The sequence below is a fragment of the Myiozetetes cayanensis genome, unplaced genomic scaffold (genome assembly GCF_022539395.1).
Source record: "Myiozetetes cayanensis isolate MyiCay16 unplaced genomic scaffold, myiCay2020 scf4, whole genome shotgun sequence".
NCBI classification, from domain to species: Eukaryota; Metazoa; Chordata; class Aves; order Passeriformes; family Tyrannidae; genus Myiozetetes; species Myiozetetes cayanensis.
This window is the reverse complement of record NW_026087631.1, coordinates 4,835,832-4,862,321: the sequence shown is the minus strand read 5'-3', so window position 1 is coordinate 4,862,321 and position 26,490 is coordinate 4,835,832.

Genomic DNA, 26,490 nt, shown 5'->3' with positions numbered 1-26,490 from the left:
GGTCTGAATTGGAGTGGTTCTTCTGATTTGCAAAGTGAATTCATATGAGGAAAACATGTTACAAATAGAAATAAAGCTTAGTTAGGAACATTTTTTTTTTTCCTTTAAGCTTTGCCTTTTACCTATTAGTCATTCATATTCCTATAAGGGCTTTTATTCTTTAACTTACGACCTACGGAGATTTTGGTCTGTCTCTGAAAAAGCAAACACATAACCTGAACTATGCCAGAATCTTAACAGCTGTCTTCTGTTTGACACAGATCAATACAAACAATGCCTCATTCTTTGCATTTAAATCTGCTTATCTACTCTTCCACTTTTTCAGTTTTAGAAGTACTGCATATTCAAACTGCATTTATATCTCTAAATTAAAAATTGATATTGGATACAACTATAGAAAGCTCACGGCTTTATAAAAGTAATATTATCTGGAGAGAATAAAGAATTTGTCCACAAATAACTGGAGATTTTTAATTATGAAATACAGTACAGAAGCTGATATATTCTGACAGAATTTTTTTTTTTTAATTCTATTTTTTCACCACAGTTTTCCTTTAAATTATTTGGCCAGCTCTATTAAGAGACAATTATATGACAGAAACAAGCAATCATTTTTAATCACTCTATTTATTGATTTTGCCGAGAACAGCAAGATTAGATCAATGTGCATTTTTTTGTCAAAGATAGATCATTCTGCAAGGTATCCATGAGAGAATGGTGGTTATTGAATTAAAAAATGAAATACAGTCTTCTCTCCAAAGACATACTATAATTGGGTCTCTTCACTCTTTTACAACTAAATCCCAAGTTTTTAGCCTGTCTTGAACTCTTCAGAGGGATGAGTCTGACTTGAGAGGGTCGTTCAGTAGCTGTTCCCTTGTTTCCTCTTTCCATACAGATATCTGGAATAACTCTCTGCTGGTATAGATGTACACTGAATTACTCAGCTCCCGAGCTCATTGCTTGTCCTGATTCCTTGATGTCTCCATTAAATAAGTGTCATTTTATGTAATGCACTGAGATTTAGGGCTTGCTTTGTTTTGGTCTGGTGTGGTTTGTTTTTTTTCTTTGGTTGGTTGGCTTTGTTGTTGGGTTTCTGTCTTTGTTGTTTTTTCCCCTTGAGACAGAAAACTAATTCCCTCTTATATAAGACCTACATGTCATTTTGCAGGTAGTTCTCTCTGGCCAAAAGAAAGTCTGGATAAGACAGCATCAGGTCTGGCATATATAATCTTTTAGTCATATCCCAGAAGGTTTTGCACCCTGAAAACACCTCTACATGCACTTATGGAACAGCCTAAGGCGTGCAACATAACCATTTCAGTTTCATGCTAGGAAAACATTATGCTGCTAGGCTGGAAAAGTGCTGACCACCACAGAAAATAGTGTGTGCCTTATGCCCATAGGGCATTACAACAGTGTGGTGTGGGTATGATCCTACTCATCCTCAGCAACTGTGGACATAACCCCACATCACAGGAACCGAAGGCCGGGAGATGGATGCAGCGAGCAAGGATGTACAGCCAATAACTCTTCCCATTATCATCAAGCTTATCTGAGTGCTGAACTTGAGCAATAACCTCAAATGCTTTTGTGATAAGGTCAGTTGAACACTGAGCTATGCATTGTGCTGTGGAATCTGCTTGAAGAGGAAATGAAAGTCTCAGAGCACTTAAACTGTATCCTGGATGAGGCAATAGCCGGGTCTTACCTCAATCCTGTGCAGGAAAAAAAGGGAACTTGATGTCCAGTTTCACTCTGGGGCCAGTTTGCTGAAGCAAAGTTAAAGCAGTAAGACTCAAAGTGCATTTCTTAGTAGTAAATTTCTTTTGATATTGTACTTCTGTGCTTACCAAGTTGGTGCTTACTGAGATGAAGACTGCAGCTGCTGCTATCAAGGTTTTGATGTCTGCAGTCTCCTACTTCTGTTTGCTTTAACTGAGTGTGGGAAGGCCTAGTGTATTGGTCTGGTCAGAATATGGTTTATTCCAGTGGCAAGTAAATAAAATGTAACTGATGATTTGCCATTGTGCCGGTCAGTTCACATCAGAACTTTGAAGATTTCCAAGTCTGCATGTTAACAGAAGAATGTAGGGATGGTTGCACCAGTCAGATCAGAGGTCTGTCTCCCTCAGCATCAGGAGAGCAGTAGCAGGCACGTAAGTTTGGATATATAAAGAGGGCAAGCATACAGTGTTATTTCCCTGAGATAAACACTCGGACTCCAGTGGCCTAAAACTCACAGATGTCAGGGTCTCTTTAAGTTTAGGGGAAAAAAAAAAAGATTATGAGCTGGTCCTGGAGTGGAGCTTAGTAGTTATAGAAGGTGTTAAAAAAAAATGCATTTTACATGAAGGTGAAAGAGTATGTCAGGTCTGGTTTGAGCTAAAGACCTGAGGTGTATGAAAGGCCTTTATCAGCTCCCTGATAACTTATTTGCAGAGTGGGAGGATGGTTTATTTATGGCTGCCTTCCAGGACTCTGGTTTGTGTGTCAGTGTACAGTAAGGTGTGTGAAGTGTGAATGAATGAAAAAGACAGTCTAGAGAAGCAGACCCTGCTCTGAGGTACAGGGTGACAGGATGAGACGTAACAGGCAAAAGCTGTTGAGAAACTCTGACATGGTATTAGGAAAAAATTTCTCTATGAAGGTGAGCAGTCCCTGGAACGGGTCCAGAGAGGCCTGTTGGGGATCTCCATTCTTCTAAACTCAACTGGGTAAGACCCTGAGCAGCCTGATGTAATTGACCTGCCTTGAGAGGGCAACGAGACCAGAGTCATCCAGGGAGTCCTTTTAACTCCAGCAATCAATGATTCGTGCAAGTCTGTAAAGACTTCAATGAGAAAATGTGGTTTCCTGGGAAAAGAAAAACACATTATTCACTCTACATCAAATCAATTTCAGTGAAAGCACCAAGAAGAAATATAATTGCAATCTCTCTGGGGTTTATTTTTACTTCTTCAAAGGATTATTGGTGAAGTAGTGATTAACAATACCATCAAAGACACACCCAGCAGGACTACAGCTAATGATGTGCACTTAAGCAGTGGTTTTGTTTTTTTGTGATTTTCAATCATATTTGGTTCGTGGGCTCTAAAGCCTTCTCTATCAGAAGAGTTGTAAATATCTGCAGAAAAATAGGAAGAGTCACATGAATCCTATTCTCCCTTTGATTTTACATATAATCTAGACCTCCTACAGTGTTCTTCATCCACATATCTCAAAGCATTTTATGAAGGAGGCTCTGAGCATTGTCTTCATTTTATAAAAAGAAGCTGGAATACGGAAGGAAATGTTCAATGTCACACTGGAAGTACTGGTAGAGATAGGAACTGGACCTGTCTCTCTAAGTCAGGGAAATCAAGTATTGATTTACCTTTTTGTTTGATGATCATGCCAAAACCTGGGGAAATAATCACACTGGTTCAATCCAAACCAGGAGATGTGTTGGTAAGTGACAAAATTAGTGCTGAAATGCAATGTACAAGTTACAATATTTGCTGTAGTTTTTCTAAACAAAACGGTTCCTTGAACTCAACCCAGATTTGGAGCTCTTTTCTACTTTCTGTTTGGTGCCCATAATTGTTTTTGCCAGTACTTGGTGAGAGCAGCTCCAGTTCATAGTGTTACCTGGCCACAGATATCCCCAACATAGTACAAGTGTAACATCAGAGAGACAGATGCTAGAACAGAAGCCTGAACTTCTGTCTCTTTCAAAGGACAATCAGTAAAAATCGCTAGATATTAAAATAAGCTGATTAACAGCAATGTTTTCTTCTGCCTAGAATAGTTACTGAAGTACATAGAGAAAGTGGACTAGATCTTGCGCCTGTGCAACTCTTCTGGAAAGGCAGAAGAAAAGAAAGGGCCAGAAAAGCACAGTGTACTCAGAGACTAGCCAAAGACCAGGGTTTAGAAAAAAAATACAGGAATAGGGCAGTCACATAGAAATATTTTTGCTGATATACTGCCATCTTTCAGTGGTTTGATGTTTAACGATAAACTGTATCCTCACCTTTGTGTTCATTAGTCCATAAAGGACTTCCATTAATTAATCTCGTGGAATTTAACCTAATTGCCGTGAGTACTTGGGGGTGATGCAGCATGACCATCATGTGTCATGTGCAAATACACACTGCGCTGGCAAACATTCATGTTGCTGTCCCAAATATGGGTTCTTTCACACCGTGTGCTAGAAGCTGGTTCACACCAGAGTCTAGATATCCATTTCATCTCTGTGGACAGGTGGGTGCTGGGTGGTAAATCCACAAAGCTGGCACGCCTTCAGTGTGCCAGGTGCTCAGTTTTATACACTTGGAACAGTAAAACGTTGGCGTTTTTCGTATACGTAACAACTTGATGCTATAGTCATTGGCTTTTCATTCTCTTGTCTCTGTTGAATTCTCCACCCTTGTTTTACTGCACACGTTCTGTAAGGAAGTGGCTTATGTGAGTGAGAGGCAATCATAGCCTCTGGTGGGTATTTCACTGTGTTAGTGACTAAGGCTAACACAAAGTTCACTTCTTTGGCTTTGTGATTTGATTTATAATGTCCTCTTGTTCTTACTTCTCAGGTCATGGCTCTTGGTTCCTGAAGGTTTGGTTATTCCCTCAGTCTTCATAAGCTTTTTTATTTATCCTGTACTGTGTTTTAGTCAATTTTTAACCTTTTCGTGGTGCTTTAGTTCAACAAAGTGGAGAAGGGCTAACAACTACTCCATTTTCAAACAAATTGCTCATATTTTAACTGAGCAACTTTAGGCAATGTTTTATTGGCAGGGAGAAGCGGGAAGGAGGAAAGATTTCAGCCAGATGCACCATTAAGTTTAAATGCTACTGACCCAAGTACTGTATTTAAAGACACTGAAGGTTGCATAAACATACCTGATTTGTGTGTTTAAGTATCAAGACATAAACACAGCAAAAATACAAAGTCCTTTTTAAAAACTTTGTGTGTAGGGCAGGTTTCCAGAGCTGATGATCCCATGTAGCTGCCACTAGCCTCCTTGGGAAATGTACATAATCATATGGACATCAGATTTTTGGTCATTTTTCTTTGTATATATGAAAGTTACAGAATGGTAAAGCTAAGAAAGTGAGAAGAAAAAAAGAAAAAGAAAAACTTAACTTGTCACTGCAGGACATTTTAAAAAAACTGGAACAATTTCTAGACCATCTTGAAATTAATTTTCTTTTCTTCAGCGTTAGTAATGTTGTCAACTCTTCATTTTCCAGGAAAACACAAAAAACTGTGCGTTCAGTGAAATATACCCCAATGAGTTTGCCTGTTATTCTCAGGAAGAACTTAAAGTGAGAGAACTGATATTTTGAACGACATATTCATTATAATGAAAGGGCTCTGGATCCTGAAAGAGCAGGACAACAACAGAACCAGGCTTTCAGTCAATTATTTTGTTGTAAACAGTATGACTCAGGGCATGAACCACAACAGAATCCTAAATCCCTGTTGGCTACTGGGCTGGTCTTTCAGTGCTTAGGGAAGGATGGAGCTTTAGCAATGCTGTGTTTGGAGAATGACTTAGCAGTGTCTTTAACTGTTTCAGGTCCTGCAGAAATCCCATATCACAAATAAAATGACCAGCAGTAATATTTGTTTCTTGTCTGCCTGCTGATCAACAAGCAGGTCTGGGTCAGCCTTGCTTTGAACATCAACATCCACCTGTCATTGAATAATTTGCATTCAAAAACCAGGGTCAAGGGGTCTTGTCTAGACTTGCAGGACATACATGTTATGAAAGCTGTGTTTAAGACAGAAGTGTGACTTTCCCCAGTTGTGCATGAGGCTTGGGAGTTGTGTGGTCAGAGCTGTGTACCTGTGATGTTTCCTGCTTACCATGGTTAAATAGGGCTACCATCTGGCTGGGGTTGGCTGTGGGCATATTCTGATTTTTGTTAACACTACAAGCCATGGAAAACTGCAGTTCTGAAGCTTTTTGAACTTACAAACCAACAGGGCAATCGTGGCTCTTTCAAAGCAAAGGAGAAGGGTGGAGGCCCATTGGCACTTCTGGTATTCATCCACAGCCTAACCTAAGTTGCAACTTGGCAGATCTCGGTCAGGTGTCTTGTGGAATTGTTTATATCTGCAGGTGTGATTCTAGAAGAAAATTCCCCACATCACTCCACGCTCACCTTGCACCAATAAAAGATGTCTTCACGGAAGTTTTCTTCTGAGAACCGTCCCATTTCTGCTTGCAGCCAGTGGTAATGTGTAGGTTGCCTTTACTGCTGCTTGTGGTCACTTTCCTTCTAGCCTTAGTCAGAGCTTGTCTGCTCCATCTATATTTGGGGCTTGCTGCTGGAGTAGGTTTCTCTTTTTATCATGAGCCAAGTTCATCTAGGCTGCGTGGCTGCCTGTGCCAGCACAGGAGAAAACTGCAGGAGTGTGTGGTCAGCAGTAGGAAGGGGAGAGCGAAGAAGGGGAAGAGATATTACATATATTATATTATATTGCATTACATTACATCATATTTATTATTACCTAACCCTTCTAGAGCTTTCCTACTCACCCCTAACCTCGGTTATCTTAAATCTGTGTTCTCAGCAGGTTTTCCTGCTTTAATGAGAAAGAGAATTTTACTTTCTAACAATTAACCAATTCTTAATCCTTCCCAAAGCTTCCCCTGCCTGGGGATTTCAAGGAGAAATAGGCTTTCTAAATAGCTTCTAACAAGGCCCTTCAAAAAAAGCTGTTTAGAAAACTTCACTTCTTTGTCATGAATGGTTCGTTTCATCCCCCAGCCTATGTGGCTTGGCCTTACACCACTGAAGTCAGAGGACTCCGCTCTTTTATATTGGTTGGGAACCTAGCAGACAAGAATCTGCTCTACCAGACTTCCTGAAAAATTTACTTCAGAAGCACGATTTATAGAGGCAGGACTACCCCTGTTGTACTGCTCACACATCACAATGCTGTGTAATCCCATCTCTAATGGTGTCCTTCAGGCAGTTTTTCTAGGAAGAAAAATATAGCACGTATGACTCTCTTGCCAAGCAGCTGTTCTGAATGATAAAGAGTATAATTTTTTGTTACCAGGATAGCTATTTTATTCTTTTGTTCTGTAGGCAAATGTCACACAGTCCTGGCAAACACTCACCAGTTCCTACAGTTTTTGCATCGCGGTTCTTCTTAATGTCTCTCCCTTTGACAGTGCCCCATCATCAGACAAATAGCAGCATATCTTTTCCCTTGTGAGGACCACAGCAAAATACTCATTTTGCTACTGCCTTTTGATGTTCTCCCTTGACAAAAAAATGCATCCTTGTTCTGGATTATATTGATTTTTCCTTAGTGGATACAGTAAGGAAATAACAAACAATATCCAGGGAAAGAGTCCCTCTTCGTGTTTCGACACTATGAGGACAATGCCAAGGAGATGGGGAACTACAGCCCTTGCTATGGATACACAACAGATGCCAACAGTTCTGATTATCAATCAGTTCAATTATCAAACTTATAATCAGGCAGCCCCCATTAATTCCCAATCAGCTCACAGCCTTACTATGCAAGATACTGCCAAAGAATTAACGAATAAGAGAAGCAGATGCTTACATGGATTTATTAATATCTAGAGAGCTTTTGTAATTTCTGGCATTTCCTGTTTCCAAGTGGACTATAAACAGTGTTAAGCATTTGCATCTTCAAAGTTTTAATTGCTCTCCATAGGAATACCAATGAGATATGTGCTATACCTATTATTATCCATGTTTATGAGGAGCAGGAGGCAGGAATGGTGAGTTGTACAAACACTGATGAGGAGTTCTTGGCATCTACCTCTAAAAGAGGCCACAAGCTCACCTCTCAACTTATGCCTCCTGAACTAGGAAAAGAATGAAGGACGTAATCACATTTTGAGGGTGTAAGTATTCATCCACCTGTGGGCTAAAGAGATATCATCCACTTAAAATTTATCTGGAATGTCACTGTCACCAAATACTGTCAAGGATGGCTTCATGAGGAGGCTGCATGCAGAGTGAGTCTGGTGTGCCCCTTCTGCTTGAAGATATTTTATATACACACAAATACCAAGGACTCCCAAGAGTTTCCCTTCTATAAGCAGGAGCAGAGTTCTGACCAAAGGGACTGCAGGCAGGTGTGCAGAGTGGTGGGGAAAGGACGGGTGAGTTCCAGCAGCACTCAAGCCCAGAGCACAATGCTGGGTTTACCAGGACAGATCAAGGCATGGATATGGAGCCCTGGAAAGACAATGAGATCCCAGGTTGAAGCTGGAAGTGTGCCCACTCTAGAGTAGAAAACCCTGTTTGCCCATAATTTTGTCTATGTGTCCTGGTGGTGTCCCATGGGAAACAGAGTTCCATCAGCCTTCTACTGCAGAAGTGTGTGTTTTCTCTTACAACCTCTGAACCCATGGTCCAATTACAGTCAAATTTGACAGGGAAAGCAGTCAAGAAGATAGAAAATTCCTTCATGTTTGAGGAAAACAAGAGAATGGATGTCAGAGTGACTCAAATAGAGTTATCAGCATGCTCACTAATGGAATAACTGCTCAGAGCACCGATAAACAGCAAAGGATGCACATGGGGCAGAGATGATACTGCTTCTCTATCCACTGGAGATCTCTAATCAGAGCTGTACTTAGAGTAACCAGAAAAACCTCATGTCCAGCAAGGACTGAGTTGACAAAGTAGCTTTGATATAACAAAAAACAAAACAAAACAACAACAACAAAACAACCCAAAAAAACAAAAACAAACCCAAAAAAACTATAAACTAAAAGATGCAAATCTAAAGAAATCAGGATTTGTGAATTCTGCTACTTCTGGAATGCATTATTTTGATTTAAAAAATAGGATCTAAAAGGGTCATCATCATGTGTTCACATTTTTATACCTATTTAGAAAACCAACTCAATTCAGTGTAAACAAGCATAAGCAGTTAACCCATCCTTGTTCATCTCCCTAGCCCCAAGAATAACGAACATTAAAGTTAATGGAACGCCCTGAATTTCAGCACTTTTCAATCTTTTGTTTCCTAAGCACACCTATGGGCATTTGTTTAAGTGTTTGACACTTAGATGAACATAACCAGGGCTCTATTACGCCCCTTGCATGGAGTCTTGGAAAGAAAAGGGCTAAGATATAGTTATCTAAAGAACATAAGATGACTCCAGAGTCTCTGATGAACTTTCCAAGAGATAGTTAAGGAGCCAGTGATGTTCAGCCTTGCTGTTTCCATTTCCATTCCCATCTAACAGAATTTCTCAGGGTACCACAGATCTTTAAGTTCCTGAGAGAACAGTGGAGGATGCCAGTTACTTCCAGAAGATTTAAAAAAGGTCTAGATCGTGATCTGGAATATGTTTTTTCCATCCAGATAAGTCAACATGCAGTCTTGCTATGGATTCTCTGATTTGTTAGCACTTTTATACCTCACAAGAGCAAACTCCAAAAATATCTTTCCACATTACTATGATTTGAACTTCATTTTATGTTTAGCAAGGTGTCTGTTCTGTTTCTGGTCTGCTTTTCCCTATTTGAATCCCAAAATGGAAAGAAAGAAAGAGCATCTCCGAATTCTCATTATATTTGGTGGGTTAGATTTTTAGAATTAACCTCTTCCTAATGCAGTGTTGTAAATATATAAATGGAGGTTAAAACAAATTCGGAAAATATTTTTCAAACCCTCTGTGTCTAAAAAGAAACCCATACAGAATTGTCCAAGACAGTTGTATTTCTCTGCCCCATCCTTTGCATGGACCTCTCCCTGACATTGTATTCCCTGTCTCAGATCATCTGAGGCAGCCAGGAAAGATGCTACTTGCCTGCATCTTTACAGTGGTCCAGAGATGTGATGCAATGCTGGTAAGGTGACTGCACCACCAGCTCAGTCTTTTTGGAGGATACTCCCTCTTTGAGCTAAATGTTTCCACCTGACCTGTCCAGAGTGCTGTGGATAAATAGCACTACCCCATTTTCTGATTATTAGGCACCAGTTCATGAGAAAAAGTTGGGTTTTAACCTGTCTATTTATCTGATATTTTTGCCATCCGACAGCTCTGGCAGCATGAGGTAAAAAAGTGTGCATTATAATTTGGATCTTAATTAAACTTTCAGGTCTGATTTCCTAATAAAATCCAGCTAGTACTAAACTACTGGTTATTCACCTGCTTATTCCTACTGGGATGGATCTCTAAAGATGAGCTGATTGACTTGTGGTCCAAGTCCCTAAATATAAAGGCTACCAGAGTAGTCTAGCTGGCAAGAGCCATCTGCCCATATGCTCACACTGCTTTCTGAAAGAGCAAATTGACTTGGTATTTACATATCCACAGTGAGGAAGGAGGGGAGGGTGTGGATTCATTTGCTGTGCAGATGCTGACTCTGCTGAGTTGCAAATAGCTTGTGATGGGCCAGCCTGCTGCAGTGAAGGTCTGGAGCGTCACTCAGGGCTATGGGACAGGTATATAAAGTCAGAGGTAGTGAAGATCAAGGGTAAGGACTTGAATGACTGTCATTTCCAGACCCTCAGACTTACCACCTCAGAAACAGGAAACTGCAGCATCAACAGACAAATTTTCCTGCCTCTTGTTAAATCTGAAGAAAGTAAACAGGGAGATTGCAGACAAGAAGTTAATACTGAGCAATATTTCTGACTCCCTCAACTGCGGAGTTGGCTTCTCTTCTGTAAGAGAACCGTGCTATCTGCCTATAAGATGTTTATGCTGCTCTTGCATCTTGAAACTTGAGTGCCAAGCAGCTGGAGCTTTGCTGTCTCTTACTTTTCCTAGTTTCTGGGTGAGCTTTCCTCAAGCCAGTAGCATCTCAGGCAGGTTACAGCCACAAGGAAGCTGGAGGAGAGGGAGAGAGCTTTATCAGAACGCTAATTTCTGTTCTTTTTAGTTTCAGACTGAGCAGGGATTGGAAACTTTGTTCTGTGCAGAGATAGTGACACTGACAAACTGAAAACACCTCATGATAACAATCTCCTTTGCAACCTCTTTCAGTTTTTAATTTTCTAGCAGAGGCATAAGGGGTATAAAAATATAACTTGTTCTTTGCACATCTAAGTAGTATAAAAAGAGTCCACCAGGAGGAGAAGCTCTACAGTCCTAAACAGCCTCGTATAGTTCCTCCATAAAGCATGTTCTCTATTCTCTAAGCAACCTGAAAAAGTAAAAACCATTAAGCCATCCAAGAGCTGCCAAACTTCATTTGCCAAAGCATGAGCAGTGGCCTGAACTACAGAGAGAAGTAGTGAAGAAATTTGTAGAGGACCAGACAGCTTACAAGGAGGCTTTACAGTCACTGTAGTGCAGGCGTTCAGACACAAAATTTATTTTGGTTTCCTTATTTGACCCTTTAAGTTGGCTGCCTTTGGTAAAATACTGGTGTCAGGATTTTCAAGTCACTGAACTCTTCCTTGAGTTGCTTCCTGGGATTTATACAGGTTGATATGCTGTGTTCATAGAAAAGCTTAACGCTGGAGAGAATTTTTATTCCAAGCCAATGCTGGTGTTAACCTGTTGGCATGAGTTTGATTTGGTATCACTTTAACCTTAAATAAGTATTATCAAAAGGAGAATAGCTTTTCTTGATTTTGCAGTTAATCATTTGCATAAAATTGATCCTAGGTTTCCTTTTTTAACAGAAGCAGTGTGAGTCAAGGCATTACTGGCTCTTATAGAAGACATCAGTGATTTCATGTAAAAGCCTCACTAGCACCCTTGATTAGTCTCAGGATCTTGCCCTTTTAAAAAATGTCAGTTGTGTCCTTAAGGCCTATAATTAAGGGGGACTAAAACTCCAAACAAATTATTTAGGATCTAAACCCAACAAATATAAAATACACTTCAGTTCCCCATGATCACACCATCAGCAAAGGGTGGGAGAAAAAGACATATTCTGCCTAGGCAAATGAAAACCTTCAGAGGCAGTAAGAGCCTGTCAACCTGCTAAGCTCGGGAGGTAACAGAGTTGGAACTGTCGGGAAGCACTAAGTACTTCCTCAAGAAATGGTTTTCCACGGTAGACGTAATACCACTGAAAACACAAAATATTCAGCATTAAACCAACAACCAACCAGCCAGCAGTTCAGTGCAATGCATACTGATTTCCATGCTTGCCATCACACTCTTTTACTTATGTCTGTGATTCTATTCCACTACACAGTGGGATATAAAAGGAAGCACAAAAGGAAGACTCTCTGTTGAAGTGTGATGATATCTTTCAGTGACATCACTTAATCATAGAATAACAAAATAAATAAGGTTAGAAGGGGCCTCAGGAACTCTTGAGTCTCTCCATGTCCCTTTTCAGAGCTGGGTCAGCCAAGAGAACAGGCCAGAATATATGGCATTGGGTGGGTAAAGTGGCCCAAGTCACTCTTGAGTTAATCTGCCTTTCTAAGTCAACAAACATTAATAATAATGGCCAGTCTTCGCGAGTGAAGATCCGGGGAAGGTCTTTACACCTTCCAGCCTGCGCATTGGATTTTTTAGGTGAGACACAGTGTGCGTGGAACTGAGCCCACCCTTTAATCCTAAGGTTCATCTGCCGGGGCCAAGCGAGCTTGGACGGTGGCAGCGAGGTCCTTAGGACGTAGGTGGGTTGCCTTTAAGGGCTAACGAGCTCCACCTGCCCGGGAGTGGCCCTGACCGGGAATCGAACCCGGGTCTCTGCGGTGATAGCACCGCGCCTTTACCACTAGACCACCAGTAACAAACATTACATTAGAGTGATAAGTAGTAATTAGGCAGAAGGCTGTAACAGCAGTATGCAGCAAGAGCTGTACCAGCCTTTTAGCAGAGGGCTACATGTGGAAAGCCTTAGGAAGTGGAAGTGGGAGAATAAGGAAGTATTTGCCTTTGCTTGATGGAAAGCAGTTTGGAGTTTGCTGAGTTGCTTGGTGTGGCCAGTGGAACAACATGTGGTGGCCTGGTGAAACGGGAAGCAGTGAAATCTGCTGAGCTCTGGTTACCAGAGTGGTAAATTACAGAGAAGGGGAAAGGTTTGTGCCATTCTTGTCTCAGATTAGGTCAGTAAGTAATAGTCATTGAAGAAAGTCATGCTGCCAGGAGTTATCCTAAAACATCGTCTGTGGGATGCGTATTCTTCATCCAACTGAGAAGTTAAATTCAAGGCAATGTCTAAATTCTTATTTTCTCATGATCTCTTTCCAAAAATAAGTTTACAAAGAATACCATTATCAGTGTAGGACAGGGCAACTTGGAGAATGAAAGTAAAGCCTGAGGAAGGTATTTTCTAAAGCAACAAATGAGCATAAACACTATAGATAAAGATATAGGGGTGAGACATGTTGATGGATTTGTGGATGCCATAATTTCATCATTATCTTCTCTGCCTCCATGGATCATGCTCCGTGTCTCCCCCCAAAAAGAAAATTAGTAATGAAACCGGTGAAGGACCTAAGAAACTATTCAAGTATACACTAACTGAACATCTGAGTCAAAAGTCACATATTTGGCATCAACTTTGGTAAACTGTTACTTCCCATCAGGTTGGATTTGGTGTTGTTTATTCCCATGAACACTCATCATATACTGTTTGTATTAGAATATGTTCAAGAAGAGGAGAGAAACCATGTCAGAGTCCCAACCTCTGTGATTATTCTAACAAAAAATAGCAAAGAAATTTTCAGAGTAGAGAGCAACAAAAATTTTGCATACAACCTTGCAAACTGGGTTTGATTAGAATCAGAAGTCTTTAATTCTTCCAAACAGCTTTTGTGAACCCAAATATTACGTGAACCTAAACGAATAAATGGTTTGGGTAAGACCTCTGCTGCCTTCTATAAAACCATAGAAATGGTGCCTGTGGCTTTATGAAACCATCCTGTGGCCTCTGTGTTGATAGCCCGTGTTTTATAACAACCAGGGAATGGCTGTTTCACGTGACAGGATAAACAGCCAGATAATCCTGTAAGGCAGAACACCTTCCATCTCACTTGGAAGGCATCCCCTAGATGCAGATAAGAGCTATTTATCCTACAATGTGCTCCTGTTCATTTGGCAGCAAAAGCTCTGTGGGTGTTGGGTAATCCACGCTTTCTGCAGGCCCTTGGTGAACTCTAATAACCCTTTGGCCTGCCCCTACTCACTTGTCACGGACTATACAGGCAGGTTAAAAGATTCTCTTGTGGGCTGGCACTGCCTAGAGCCACAATTTTGCAAACAGTTGTTTATCTGGGTGTCTTCCATTGCACTAGAATAACCCCAGCACTGGGACAAAAACACCCATTGATAAATGCCCTCCCAGAGGAGGCCACATACACAACAATAGCATATGTTCTGCATTCAGTTGTGATTTTGCAAGCATGCATTGGTAGTAAACACATCAGCTAAGCAATAACTGTAGATGGATGCACAGGCAATGCGGGAGTCTTCGTCAAAGAAAGAACATCTACTGAAAATTGTACCTACTAACCCAGTGCTTGCTTGCAGCCAACTGCCATAACTCCCAGGGGATGCTGGGGCATGGTAAAACAGTGATTTCTGTTTGTGTTTTTAATTGCTGTTATTCAAATGCAATCTACATTAAGTAGTGTCTGTGCCTTCCTTGGTCAAACGTGCAAACTGCACACAGTAAGAGGCAGCAGGGACCAACAGAGTAACTCAGATTCCACTCCAATGCCTCCAGCAGTGAGACAACATACCATTAATACAATTACAGTAAGCAGTGGCTCAACGAGATCTGCTCTTGAGGTCAGAGCACCAAGCAGCTGAAAGGCTTGTACTAGTGTGACTTGTTTAAAAAATTTAATGAAGTATGTATATATGTATCTGTTTAGTTAACTGTACCTTTGAACAGAGAAATATCATGTTAAATGGTTAAAATGTTAAAGACAACCTGAAAGGAATCCCCATGAAGGTCATGGGGTCATGGGATAATCTATTTTCCCCGACTGGAAGACCTCTAGTCTAATGCCCTACTCAAAGCAGGGTCAGCCATGAGATCAGAGCAGGGTGCTCAGTGCTTTGTCCAGTTACATTCTAAAATTCTCCAAGGCCAGAGATGACACAGCTTCTCAGAGCAGCTTGCTCCACTGCCTGGCTGTCCTCATGGTGGTGCCGTTTCTCATTACATTAATCTGGACGTCTCCTGTTTCAGATTATGTTTGTTTCCTGCCCCCCTGCCTTACGTCTCTATCATCTCACTCAAGTTGCAAAAGTCAACCACTAGGGCTCTGACATTAAATCTTTATCAGTTTGTATGTGGTGTCCCTATTTTTTCCAGTGAAAGTACAGATCCTTGTGTGGTAAACTTAGGCTTTCTGAACAGGTAGTGATTTTCTGTAGTCCCCTGACAAGTTGTTGACGACTGCCAGCTGGAAAACACTGTCAAGATACATTCCCAGATAAAGAAGAGAATGGATTGTCAAGTTTTGGCACAGAAGGCTGGGGAGCAGAATGGCAAGATGATCCTTAGCAGCAGATAGCAGGCAATGGAGAAACCAATGAAGTAAATTTATTAAGCTGGAGAGGAAAAGGTATAATAGAGAGAACATAATCTCCGTTCACTAATGAGGAAGAGCTGGCACCCAAACTGCTGTAAATCAGTTGAGCTCCAGTTCTTTCAGTGGAGATATATGCCTCTTACACCACCTCAGGATTAGGCTTGAAGTATCTTATCCCCTAAGGAGCTATTCCTTGTCTCATTCCGTGTGTCATCTTCCATGTGCCAGCACATTATACACCAGCAGGTGCTTGTTATGTCTGTGCAGTGTTGTGCTGCATGGTAATTCACTGCTCACTGACACGTCAGAAATTTTTTAATGATGTGCCTCTGCTGTTCTGAAATAGGGTGAACTCTGAATATTAAGTTTTATTTACATTTAGCATTTATTTTAGATCATGTGGCAAATCCAACATTCTCACAGCACAGCTCAAACTCTTTTTGGCACATTCCTTCTGTTTGAACAAATAATCATTATTCATTTTTACTTCTTTGGCACAAGTCAAAGGTGGAAAAGTCATTACAAGAACAAACAGTTCTGAGAAGAAGTCTATAGGATGCTAGAAGGATCAGGCAGTCTACCTGTGACACTGTTTAGTGAGATCAAATGAAGGCTACGTTAAACAGCCCTTATTTGTCTGTAGAGGGGAAGGAAATGTGGAGGGTTCATGTTAAGTTTAAAATAAGAGCTATCCTAGGAATATGGCAGTGCATATTTACATCCTAAGTCTAGCTGAATTTGCAGTCTAATGCAATTCTGGTATCAGTCACTAAGTCAGGAGTCATTCCATGATACCTCTCTAGATCTTTAATTACAACTCCTGTCTAGGCAGGAACTTAAGTATATATTAAACTCTCACTTCAGCAGGACCACTCACATACTTCCAAGTTAAGACACATGCTTTACTGAGTCTTGCTTAATTATGGCAAAACTTGATTAATTTCTGAGTCAAACCAAGTAAAAATTCCCACAGATTATAAGAGACCCAGACTGGCCCCTCAAACAACGTGCAATATCCCATGCCAGGGTAGATAAGGCACATGCATTACATGGAAGCATGGCACAGCATGATTCACATAGTACTGACTTTTAATGAGGCTGTCAGGTAGCTCCTTCACTGATGTCTGACATAGCACCACTGGAGTCACCCACTATGGAAAAGAAGGGCTGGCTACCCATGAAGAGTTTAGGAATATAGTTATGTCATGCAGAAAGAAAATTAGAGAGACAAAGGCACGATTTGAGCTCAGTCTAGCCACTTCTGCTAGGGATAACAAGAAGGGCTTCTACAAATACATCAGTAGCAAAAGGAGGGGCAAGGAAAACCTGCATTCTTTGTTGGGCATGGGGGGGAACATAGTCACTGAAGATGAGGAAAAGGCTGAGGTACTTAACACATTCTTTGTCTCAGCTTTCAACAGTAAGGCAGGTTTTCCTCAGGACAAGCGGCCTCCAGAGCTGGTAGACAGAGACAGGAAGCCAAATAGCCCCCCTGTAATCCAGGAGGAATAGTTAGCGACCTGTTGAGCCACTTGGATCCTCATAAGTCTATGGGACCAGATGGGATCCACCCAAGGGTGATGACCCTTGGAGCTCGTGGAAGAGCTCACCAAGCCACTCTCCATCATTTACCAACAGTCCTGGCTCTCTGGGGAGGTCCCAGATGATTGGAACATGGCCAGTGTGACACCCGTCCACAAGAAGGGCCAGAAGGAGGACCTGGAAAACTACAGACCTGTCAGCCTGACCTCAGTGCCTGGCAGAGTTATGGAGCAGATCATCCTTGAGTGCAGATCACGTGGCACCTACAGGATGGACTAGGAGATCAGAGCACAGCCAGCAAGGGGTTAGGAGAGGCAGATCCTGCTTGACCAACCTGATCTCCTTTTACGATCAGGTGACTCACCTGGTGGATGAGGGGAAGGCTGTGGATGTGTCTATCTGGACTTCAGCAAAGCCTTGGACACCGTCTCCCAGGGCACACTCCTGGAAAAGCTGCACCCCATGGCTTGGACAGGGCACTCTGTGCTGGGTTAGGAACTGGCTGGAGGGCCCAGAGAGTGGTGGTGAACAGGGCTGCATCCAGCTGGGATCCAGTCACCAAGGGTGTCCCCCAGGGATCAGTGTTGGGCCCAGTCCTGTTTAACATCTTTATCGATGATTTAGATGAGGGGATTGAGTCCATCATTAGCAAATTTGAGATGACACCAAGCTGTGGGGGTGTGTTGATCAGCTGGAAGGCAGGAGGGCTCTGCAGAGGGACCTGGACAGGCTGGATCCATCTGATTCCAATGGGATGAGGATCAACAAGGCCAAGTTTTGGGTCCTGCACTTTGGCCACAACAACTTTAGCCAGCAGCACCATGGGCTGGGGACAGAGTGGCTGGAGAGCATCCAGGCAGGAAGGGACCTGGGAGTCTGGATTGACAGGAGGCTGAACATGAGCCAGAGTGTGCCCTGGAGGCCAAGAGGGCCAATGGATCCTGGCCTGGATCAGGAACAGAGTGGCAGCAGGAGCAGGGAAGTGATTCTTCTCCTGCACTCAGCGTTGGTGAGGCCACCCCTGGAGTGCTGTGTTCAATTCTGGACCTCTCAGTTCAGGAAGGACATGGAGGGGCTGGAGCAGGGGCAGAGAAGAACAACCAGGCTGGGGAAGGGACTGGAGCACAAGTGCTGTGAGGAGAGGCTGAGGGAGCTGGGGTTGTTTGGTCTGGAGAAGAGGAGGCTCAGGGGAGACCTCAGCACTCTCTGCAGCTCCCTGAGAGGAGGTTGTATCCAGGCGGGGGTCGGTCTCCTCTCCCGGGCAATCAGCAGTAGGACAAGAGGGCACGGGCTTAAGCTGCGCCAGGGGAGGTTTAGGTTGGACATTAGGAAGAAATTTTTTATGGAAAGAGCGATCAAACATTGGAATGGCCTGCCCAGAGAGGTGGTGGATTCACCGTCCCTGGAGGTTTTTAAGACGAGGCTGGATGTGGCACTGAGTGCCATGGTCTGGGAACCACAGCGAGGTTGGATCAAGGGTTGGACTTGATGATCTCAGGGGTCTTTTCCAACCCGTTTGATTCTGTGATTCTATGAAAACAATGCCAACAGGCAATTGTTCACATTTACTGGCAGAACAGTAGGATAGCAAAGTGAGGTGTGCAGAGGCTTCACTACCCCAGCTCTTATCTCTGCCGCCTCATGCCAATGAGGTACAATTGCAGTACAGCCTTCAACACTATAATAGCTATTCACAAATTCTCTGCACGGCAAACGGCAAAGCAGAACTACATTTCCTGTTGTGCTGGTGCTCCTGCCTTGCCTCATTCATCAGTTTAACAACTAATCCACCTGCCAGACAACAAATGAGATCCAGGTTTCTTAGTGATGTCTCAGTTAATACACCTGCAGTCAAGGTATGCAGTTTAATTCTGTATGATCTGGCTAAACCAAACTGGATTTTTTTCCCATTGAGTTTAGTGCATTATCTCCATCCCAGATTCTAGGTTTCCAGTTCCTCCTGTTGAGATGCCTTGGTCTATTTAATTAGAAAAATACACCTTTGTTTATGAATATAAAAGGTAGAAAGAAAGTAAGTCCATTGCACCAAGTTGTTTCTGCTCAAACTTCCCAAGCAAGCACAGTCAAGGTTCAGAAAAACTTCATCTCTATTAAAAACTGAAGCAATATTTTTTTTATTTTTTTTATTTTTGTTAAGAAATCTAGATCAAAACCGATTAGCTTTAATTCTAATTCACTTTAGATTTAGCTATAGCCATTCATAGCATTATACTATTCAGGATCATTACAGTATTGGCTTTATCTGAAGTATTCCAGTTCCACTGTGATTAGATTTGGTATGTGAAATGTTGGGGGGGTGGTGGTGAGGAAACTAGTACTGAAAGGAAATAAAAATGCTTAGAGAAATACTTAGAGAAAAGTATTAGAGTGTTGCTGTAAGTGACAAACCTGTGCCATCTCTTATAAACTCTGTCACTCCAACACTCAAAAATATAGAAGTTACCAGGCCTGGAGATATATGTGGAACTTATCTGGTGAGAAATGCAAAAAAATGTCTGTTTTTATAAAGAATAAAAAAGGAAAAATGAAGTTCATGCTAAAGCTCTATGAAGTGATGACAGGTATATGGATAATGTACTTTAGCCACCCTGCTCTTTTCTCAGTTGTCATAAACAGTGGTCACTTCTGACTGTAAGGAGTACAAAGGAAGGAATGTAAAAATGTGCCTTTTTAGTGCAGCTGGAGGTTGGTGCTTGCATTCATGAAACATTTATGAACAACAAGGGCTTAAAATATCCCCAAAGATTTTACTGATTTTACATACACTGACAAACCAGCACAGAGTTGCACGTATTTCAGATTAAAAGCTATGACCAGCAGGAGTTAGGCTATGAAGAGGAAGGTAAGCTCCTGTTAACTCTTCTGTGTATTGACCTCTGCAGGCATTTTCATTACTATCCATTAAAAAGAGTTAATTTAGAAAACGAAAAAAGATAAGCCAGCCTCTCTTTTAGATGTTTATGTTTTAGCGCGTTAATTATCTCTTGAAAAAAAGGTGTGTTTATGTGACTTTGATACCTTTGTTTCCTTAATTCTTACCCAGCTCAGATCTCTGATCTATTTAAGAGGTTTATGCCAGCACAAGAAAGGTTCAGACATGAAATAGTAAATAGAGGGAGAAGGGAGAACAACAGAATTGGACCCTGAAAAGGGGAGGGAATCATACAGCAACACAGATGTCAAACTGTGGAACAGGTTTTGGGTTTTTTGCTGGCACCAGTCTAGTAGTGTTTGTGATATCCTAGCCTAAGTTTCAGCATACCCAGTTCTACACCATCAAAAGCACTCAAAATGCAGAAATGCAGTGCCATATTTCAGAAGTTTTTCCTTCCCAAACAGCAACAGTATTAGTAGACTATTTTCTGTAATAAATAATCTGAAATAAAAAAATCCCTTCTGTAATTACCCAGCTCTGACTAGACTGAAGTCATGTTTTATCTCTGGTCATCTGATATTACCTGTTGGAACATGGCACAGCATAACACATCAAACAGCACTCAGAGTCACAGAACCACAGAGTCACAGAATGGTTTGGCTTGGGAGGGACCTTAAAGATCATCCCGTTCCAACCCCCCTGCTATGAGCAGGGACACCTTCCACTAGACCAGGTTACTCAGGTCCCCATCCTTTCTGGCCCTGAACATTTCCAGGGATGCAGCATCCTCAGCTTCTCTGGGCAAGCTGTTTCAGTGTCTCACCACCCCCACAGTAAAGAATTTCTCCCCAATATCCAATTTAAACCTACAATCTTGCAGTATAAATCCACTTAGATGGTCTCAGACCTGATCCTTTTTTCCTACAGTGAGTGGTTCTTCATTCCCATAGTACCTGTCTTTGCCTTCTTGGGTGACTTGGGTGGTGTGGCTGGAGCACTTGCCACTGCAGACCAAGGCAAAAAAAATTGAGTATTTCAGCCTTTTCCATGTCCCACGTAACCAGGTCTCCCATTCTTTCTGGAAAAGGCCCATATTTGCCCTGGTCTTCCTCTTACCACCAGCATACCTACAGAAGCTTTTCTTCTTGTCTTTTGAGATCCCTGGGCAGGTTTAATTCTATCAGGGCTTTAGATTTCCTAACTTGGCTGCTTGGGCAATGTTTCTGTATTCCTCAGAGCTTCCCTGTCTCTGATTCCATCCTCTGTAGGTCAAAAAAAGTCAAAAAATTAAATTAAATGTTCCTAAGTCATCTAACCCCCCCAAACATTTCGTGTCTTTCTCCCTGTAGCATTGGTTGAACTGCAGCCAAGCTGGCTTTGTTGAACGGAAACAAAATTGCCATCAGAAATTCTGCCAAGAAATTTTTGTTCTGCTCTGCCTTCTACTTTTGCTAGTAATTCTCAACTGTGTAGAGAGGCGACAAGTAGGTTTGAATGGTCTGAAACTGGAACAAAAGGGCTAAGGGCAAATTTGGGCCTAGATCTACAAGAAGTATTGTAAGTATGGTGGGCTGGACTTATGAAGTGAGTTCATTTTGTCACAGATAAAGCTTGCAATATGACAGAAGACAAACTGCTTATGCAGATGCCTCGACCTGGGATACTTTCTGTACATCTTTCATTATCATCCTGTTTTCCAAAAAGAATGAGCAGTCAAGCCTGCAGAATTGATGTTCCGCTTTAATTGCTAGTGCTTATCTTTTTCCTTATCATAGACAAACATTCCCATATATTTTAGTCTTGAATTAGTTCAAGTTCTTCCTCATGTGTTGTTAATTCAAAGCCTTTGTTACTGTAGTCACTTTCTTTCTTTTTCTCTTTCATGCCCTGTCACTTTCACTCTCACTCTGTGTCAATCTTTACCCTATCTCATAACTGCAGGAAAAAAACCCAAAACCAACACCCTCCATAGCAGGGAAGAACACATTTTGGATGACCTACATATTCCCGCCTTATCTTGCAATATCTGTTTCTACGGTGACTGTAATGAATACACACACAAATCAAGCAACATCACTTTTTTAACATCATTTTTTTCACCTTTTTCTGTTTTCTGGAGGTGATGAATTTTAATGTCAACGCATCCAAGAGACCCATAACAATGTCAGGTCACAGCACAGGATCAGGAGAGGTGAAAAACTATCTCAGCTGGTTTACTTTCTTCAGTCCTTCCTGTATCAGAAGCTGAGCCTCAGCTGGTGAGAGATATGCTCTTTGGTATTCAGTATCTGACTGGGATTTGAGTGTTCCTACACATTGAAATGTTTCAGACCCAAACTCTGGCACTCATTTCCTCTGTTTTGTTGGGAAATCACCAAATCTCTCAATGCTTTTGTAATAGGAAGCAACAATTCTTGCCTGTCCACTGCAGGATCTTTGGGGTGGCAATCAGTTTTTATTACCAGCCTCTACAATGCCAAACTCAACAGAACACTTATCTAGATCTGCAGGAATTACTGTATTACAAACACAGAGAATAATTAGGAATAGGCAGCAATACTGTTTTGTGTCATGGCTCATCTCAAGTACAACTTTTGTTGTCACAGTGAAGGATCATCTTGGGATTAGATGTCCAAAGTTGTAAGCATTGCCAGAAAATGGCTTCACCTAAATTTCCAGTAAGGTATTTATTTTCTGAAAACATTAAGGACAAACAAAAGACCTGGGACAAACTAGAGAGTGAGTTTACAGTTCATCCTGTGCTCTGCCTGTGTGGGTATGCAAGAGACATACCTACAACATGGAAATTAAACCAAAAAAGACTGGGGGTGTTGATTTGCCATGTTAGTAGTTCTGCTGTGACCAGCTGTGTGAAACAACCTAGCAGCTGCTCAGCTACACTGACCAGGCAAGCACGTGAGTCTTAAAAAGACATGTAGTGTGGAGACTGGCTGCGTAGTGTGACTGTTGAGACAGAGAGGAAATTCCTCACTTAATCCCTCAAAGCACTCATCACATCATTAACTAACATTTATCTACGTCTTCTAGCAGCTGCCTTTCTTTTAGAAGCAATGAAGCCACTGAGTAAATTCTCACCAACAGTAGCTGCTAGAAATGGAGCCTTTTTAAGACAAATTAAAAGAAACACAAAAAACCAAAAACCAGGTAGTCCAAAATACAACAGTAGATATTTCATGAAGAGTGGGGACACTTCCCATGTTGAGGATCTAGTTCTGCAAGCTCCACTCAGCCTGTTCATTATGTGGAGTACATGAAGTCACAGGAGTAGATTATGCAAGTGTTGGTCAAGTTAATAAACTGGCAGCAGCCTCCTCCCATCAACTTTGCGTCCTATGCAGCTAAATCTGACATCCAGATCTGTGAAAGTCCAGCTACCTTGAAACAGCAGATGGCTCATCTTGGAGGAGACTAAGGCAGACTGAATAGGAAGTACTTGGAATAATTCACCATTCACCATCTTCTTCCCTAGGGAGTTATATGGCCTGCATTATACAATCACCATGCAGCTTGCCTCTTCCAGTGTAGCAGTGGCCTGCAACTGTGCCAAATTTTTTAGTTAATCTATCAAATATCAAGGAACACATTATTTGCCAAAGTCACACAGAAAAGCTGGTGCTTAACTGAATCCTTTCTCTTCCTAACTGTGACAAGGTGCTCCTTTGAGGCGCTCTCCCTCTGTGGAAGGCTGACTGTTGTACAGGTTGTTTCCTTACCCAAATGGCCATTCCCTCGGGACTAGCCAGAAGCCACACCTATCCTGTCAGATCCAGGCTGAACTGCGCTGACCTGGCTCTTGTGACTGCCAAGGCTAAATAGCATCAACTGTTATGCCTCACCACAGAACAGATGCCCCTCAAAACAGTCACAGCTGGTTTCATACACAACAGGCCGTCTGCTCCTGCAACACAGATGGCTAAGAACAGAGCAGCTCTGGGCTTTGCTCTTTTCCCTGGCTCCAGGTCAAAATAAAATAAAAGGGTTTTGATCTTCATGTTATCAGAGGCACGACCTCTTCTCTGGCTGAGGAAGGCTTCTGCAATGTGTGTCACAGTCAGCACAGACAGGCAGAGGAGCGTCAGAACACTCCGGGGACTGTTCCAGCTACTGGGGCATTCTCCCAGCTGACAGAGAGGTGTCCACAGCACACACCCCTCCTCTGAGCAGATGCACAGATACAGAAACAAAGGGTTTCTGGGGACCCTCACGTGCTCAGATGTAAGAAGAAAGAAATGTTTTTATGATTACACTTTACAAAATTGTGAAAATGCGCAGACACCACAGCAGCATCTAAGAAGAGATTTTAAAAAAAGAAGAAAGCTGGGTAAATAATGAAAAAAACAATGGCTTGAAGAAGAGTACAGGCCTACAAATTTAGGACTTGCAGCCTCTAGATTCTCACACCTCTCCTCCAACTCATCCGGGATGCATTTAGCTGACTGTGTTGCACTGGTATATATTCTGAGGCTCCTATTCAGCAAAATAAAGTTTGAGCAAGATTGAAATCTGGGTCTACGTGGACAATCCAGCTGAAGTAAAAATGATAACTTACATGTCTAAAGTGAAGCATATGCTTAAATGTACTGCTGAATAGGATTAAGACATTTTCTGCGGTTGAAAGATTTGCCACTGATATACATGCATTGTGTTCCTGAAACACCCAGGAACGTGAGAATTTTACTTCCAGCTTTACAAGAAGACAGAAACTACAGTGATGTAGAAAATGGATATATCATAGAGTCATAGAATGGCTTGGGTTGGAAGAGATTTGTTTGCAGGAAACCCTGCACAGCCCAGACTCATCCCAGAACACCCTTTCAGTCACCTCTGGTGCTACCATGGGAGCACTGCTTGCCAAGTAGACACACTGCAAACAATGTTTCTGATTCAGGCTGTAAAGAGCAAGCAGCTCACAGATTATTGTGGTCTTTACATGAATCCGATTTCCTATAAAAACTGCTTCAGTCTGTTCTATTGTCATTTCAATTACGTGGGTAGAACAACACAACTTCCCAGGAATTCATGTCTTCATCTTATGCTTAAAAAAATGCGTCCACAGGCTAGAGTTGAGTGAACCTGAAATTCACTCTGACTTTGCTTTCCTAAACCTCAGCATGGGGCAAGATTATGAGCTGCAGATTGAGAGTTTGCCAGTACTTTCAAAAGAATATGCTCTCTTGTTCCATTCAGGTGAATCTGGCATTTGGATTGTTTATTCTCAGCACCCCTCATGTTCTGCACATCTTCACAAGTGTCCTCAGCTTACTCTCAGTGAATTTACTGATCACTGTCAGCTTCTGACCTCAGCTGTAGTGAACCAAACATTCTCAATTCAAAGCCAAAGCAACACTGCAGATGACTGATAAGTAGAAAGGGTTCTGCAGAGCATACACAGACAGAACACCATTCTGCCCGGGAACCTCTTTCTAGAGCTAGAAGAACCACCTGGAAAAGCCAAGAATTGCCTGCTCCATTGGCTTTTACTCCGTCTAGACCAGAAACTCCTTGAGAAATTGGTGATAAAATCTTCAATCTAGTAATCTAGAAGGTATCTGCTTCTTTTTGATACCGTACCTGAACACATGTATCCATGCCAGGAGGTGATCATGGGTTCTGGAAATTCAGAATTTTTTTGGAACACAGGCATTTTGGAGCTTTAAAATCACTTGCACCACTTCATGCTTTGACTGATCCTGACTCTCATTTCCTTGTCTGTTTTTGAGAAGCTGGTATAAATCCCTCCACTCTAAAGCCATGCCCACATTATCAGGGCAGAAGGTCCAGAAGGTCACACGACTCAGACACAGTGAGACAGACTAGTAAGTTATCTCCCCCTCTAATGGACAACTGAGATCTCATGACTCGTTCTGTACTTATCACACACAGCATTCTTATTGCTGTTGCTTTATTCTTTCATGAAAAAAAAATAACGGAATGTGAAGCCAGCAAAGACAGCAAAACCAAAATTACAAGTCAAAAATGAGTGATACTGAAGCCCAAAGCTGCTTAGACTTTTGCCATAGAGCTTGTCTGCATTTGCCCCACATCATCAAGGTCAGTGTTTAGACAAATAGGACAGTGACTTGGAGAAGAACCAGCACAATGAGAAGGGAAAAAATAAATCATACCTGTGAATTCTAGCCCAACTTTCAGGTGACTGTATGGTTGTTTCCTGTACATGTTCAACTTACAGATGCACATGTTCTGTGAAACACTCTCCTGTGAAATTCCCTGATCTAACAAAATTGTCATTGTAACAAATATCCTGGGAACAAAGAGAAAGATGAATGAGATCTCCAGCTGCAAATCCCTTTGCTTTGGGCCTTTGCTCCTCTTTATATTTGATCAAAAGCAAGAACTTCTAAAATTGGGCTGTTATGCTGTACTTGCCAGCAAGTGTTACCCATGTGAATCTTGTCAGATAGTTTGTCCAGTGCAAGACGTTCCTTTTATAGATAAACTGCTGGCTGTCAGTGGCATTGCTCACTGTAGTCTAACAATAATTTATTTTATAGAGACTTCCCAAAATCAGGAATTTGCTCTTTCTTAAAAATAAAACTGAAAGTAGGTCTAGGATGCT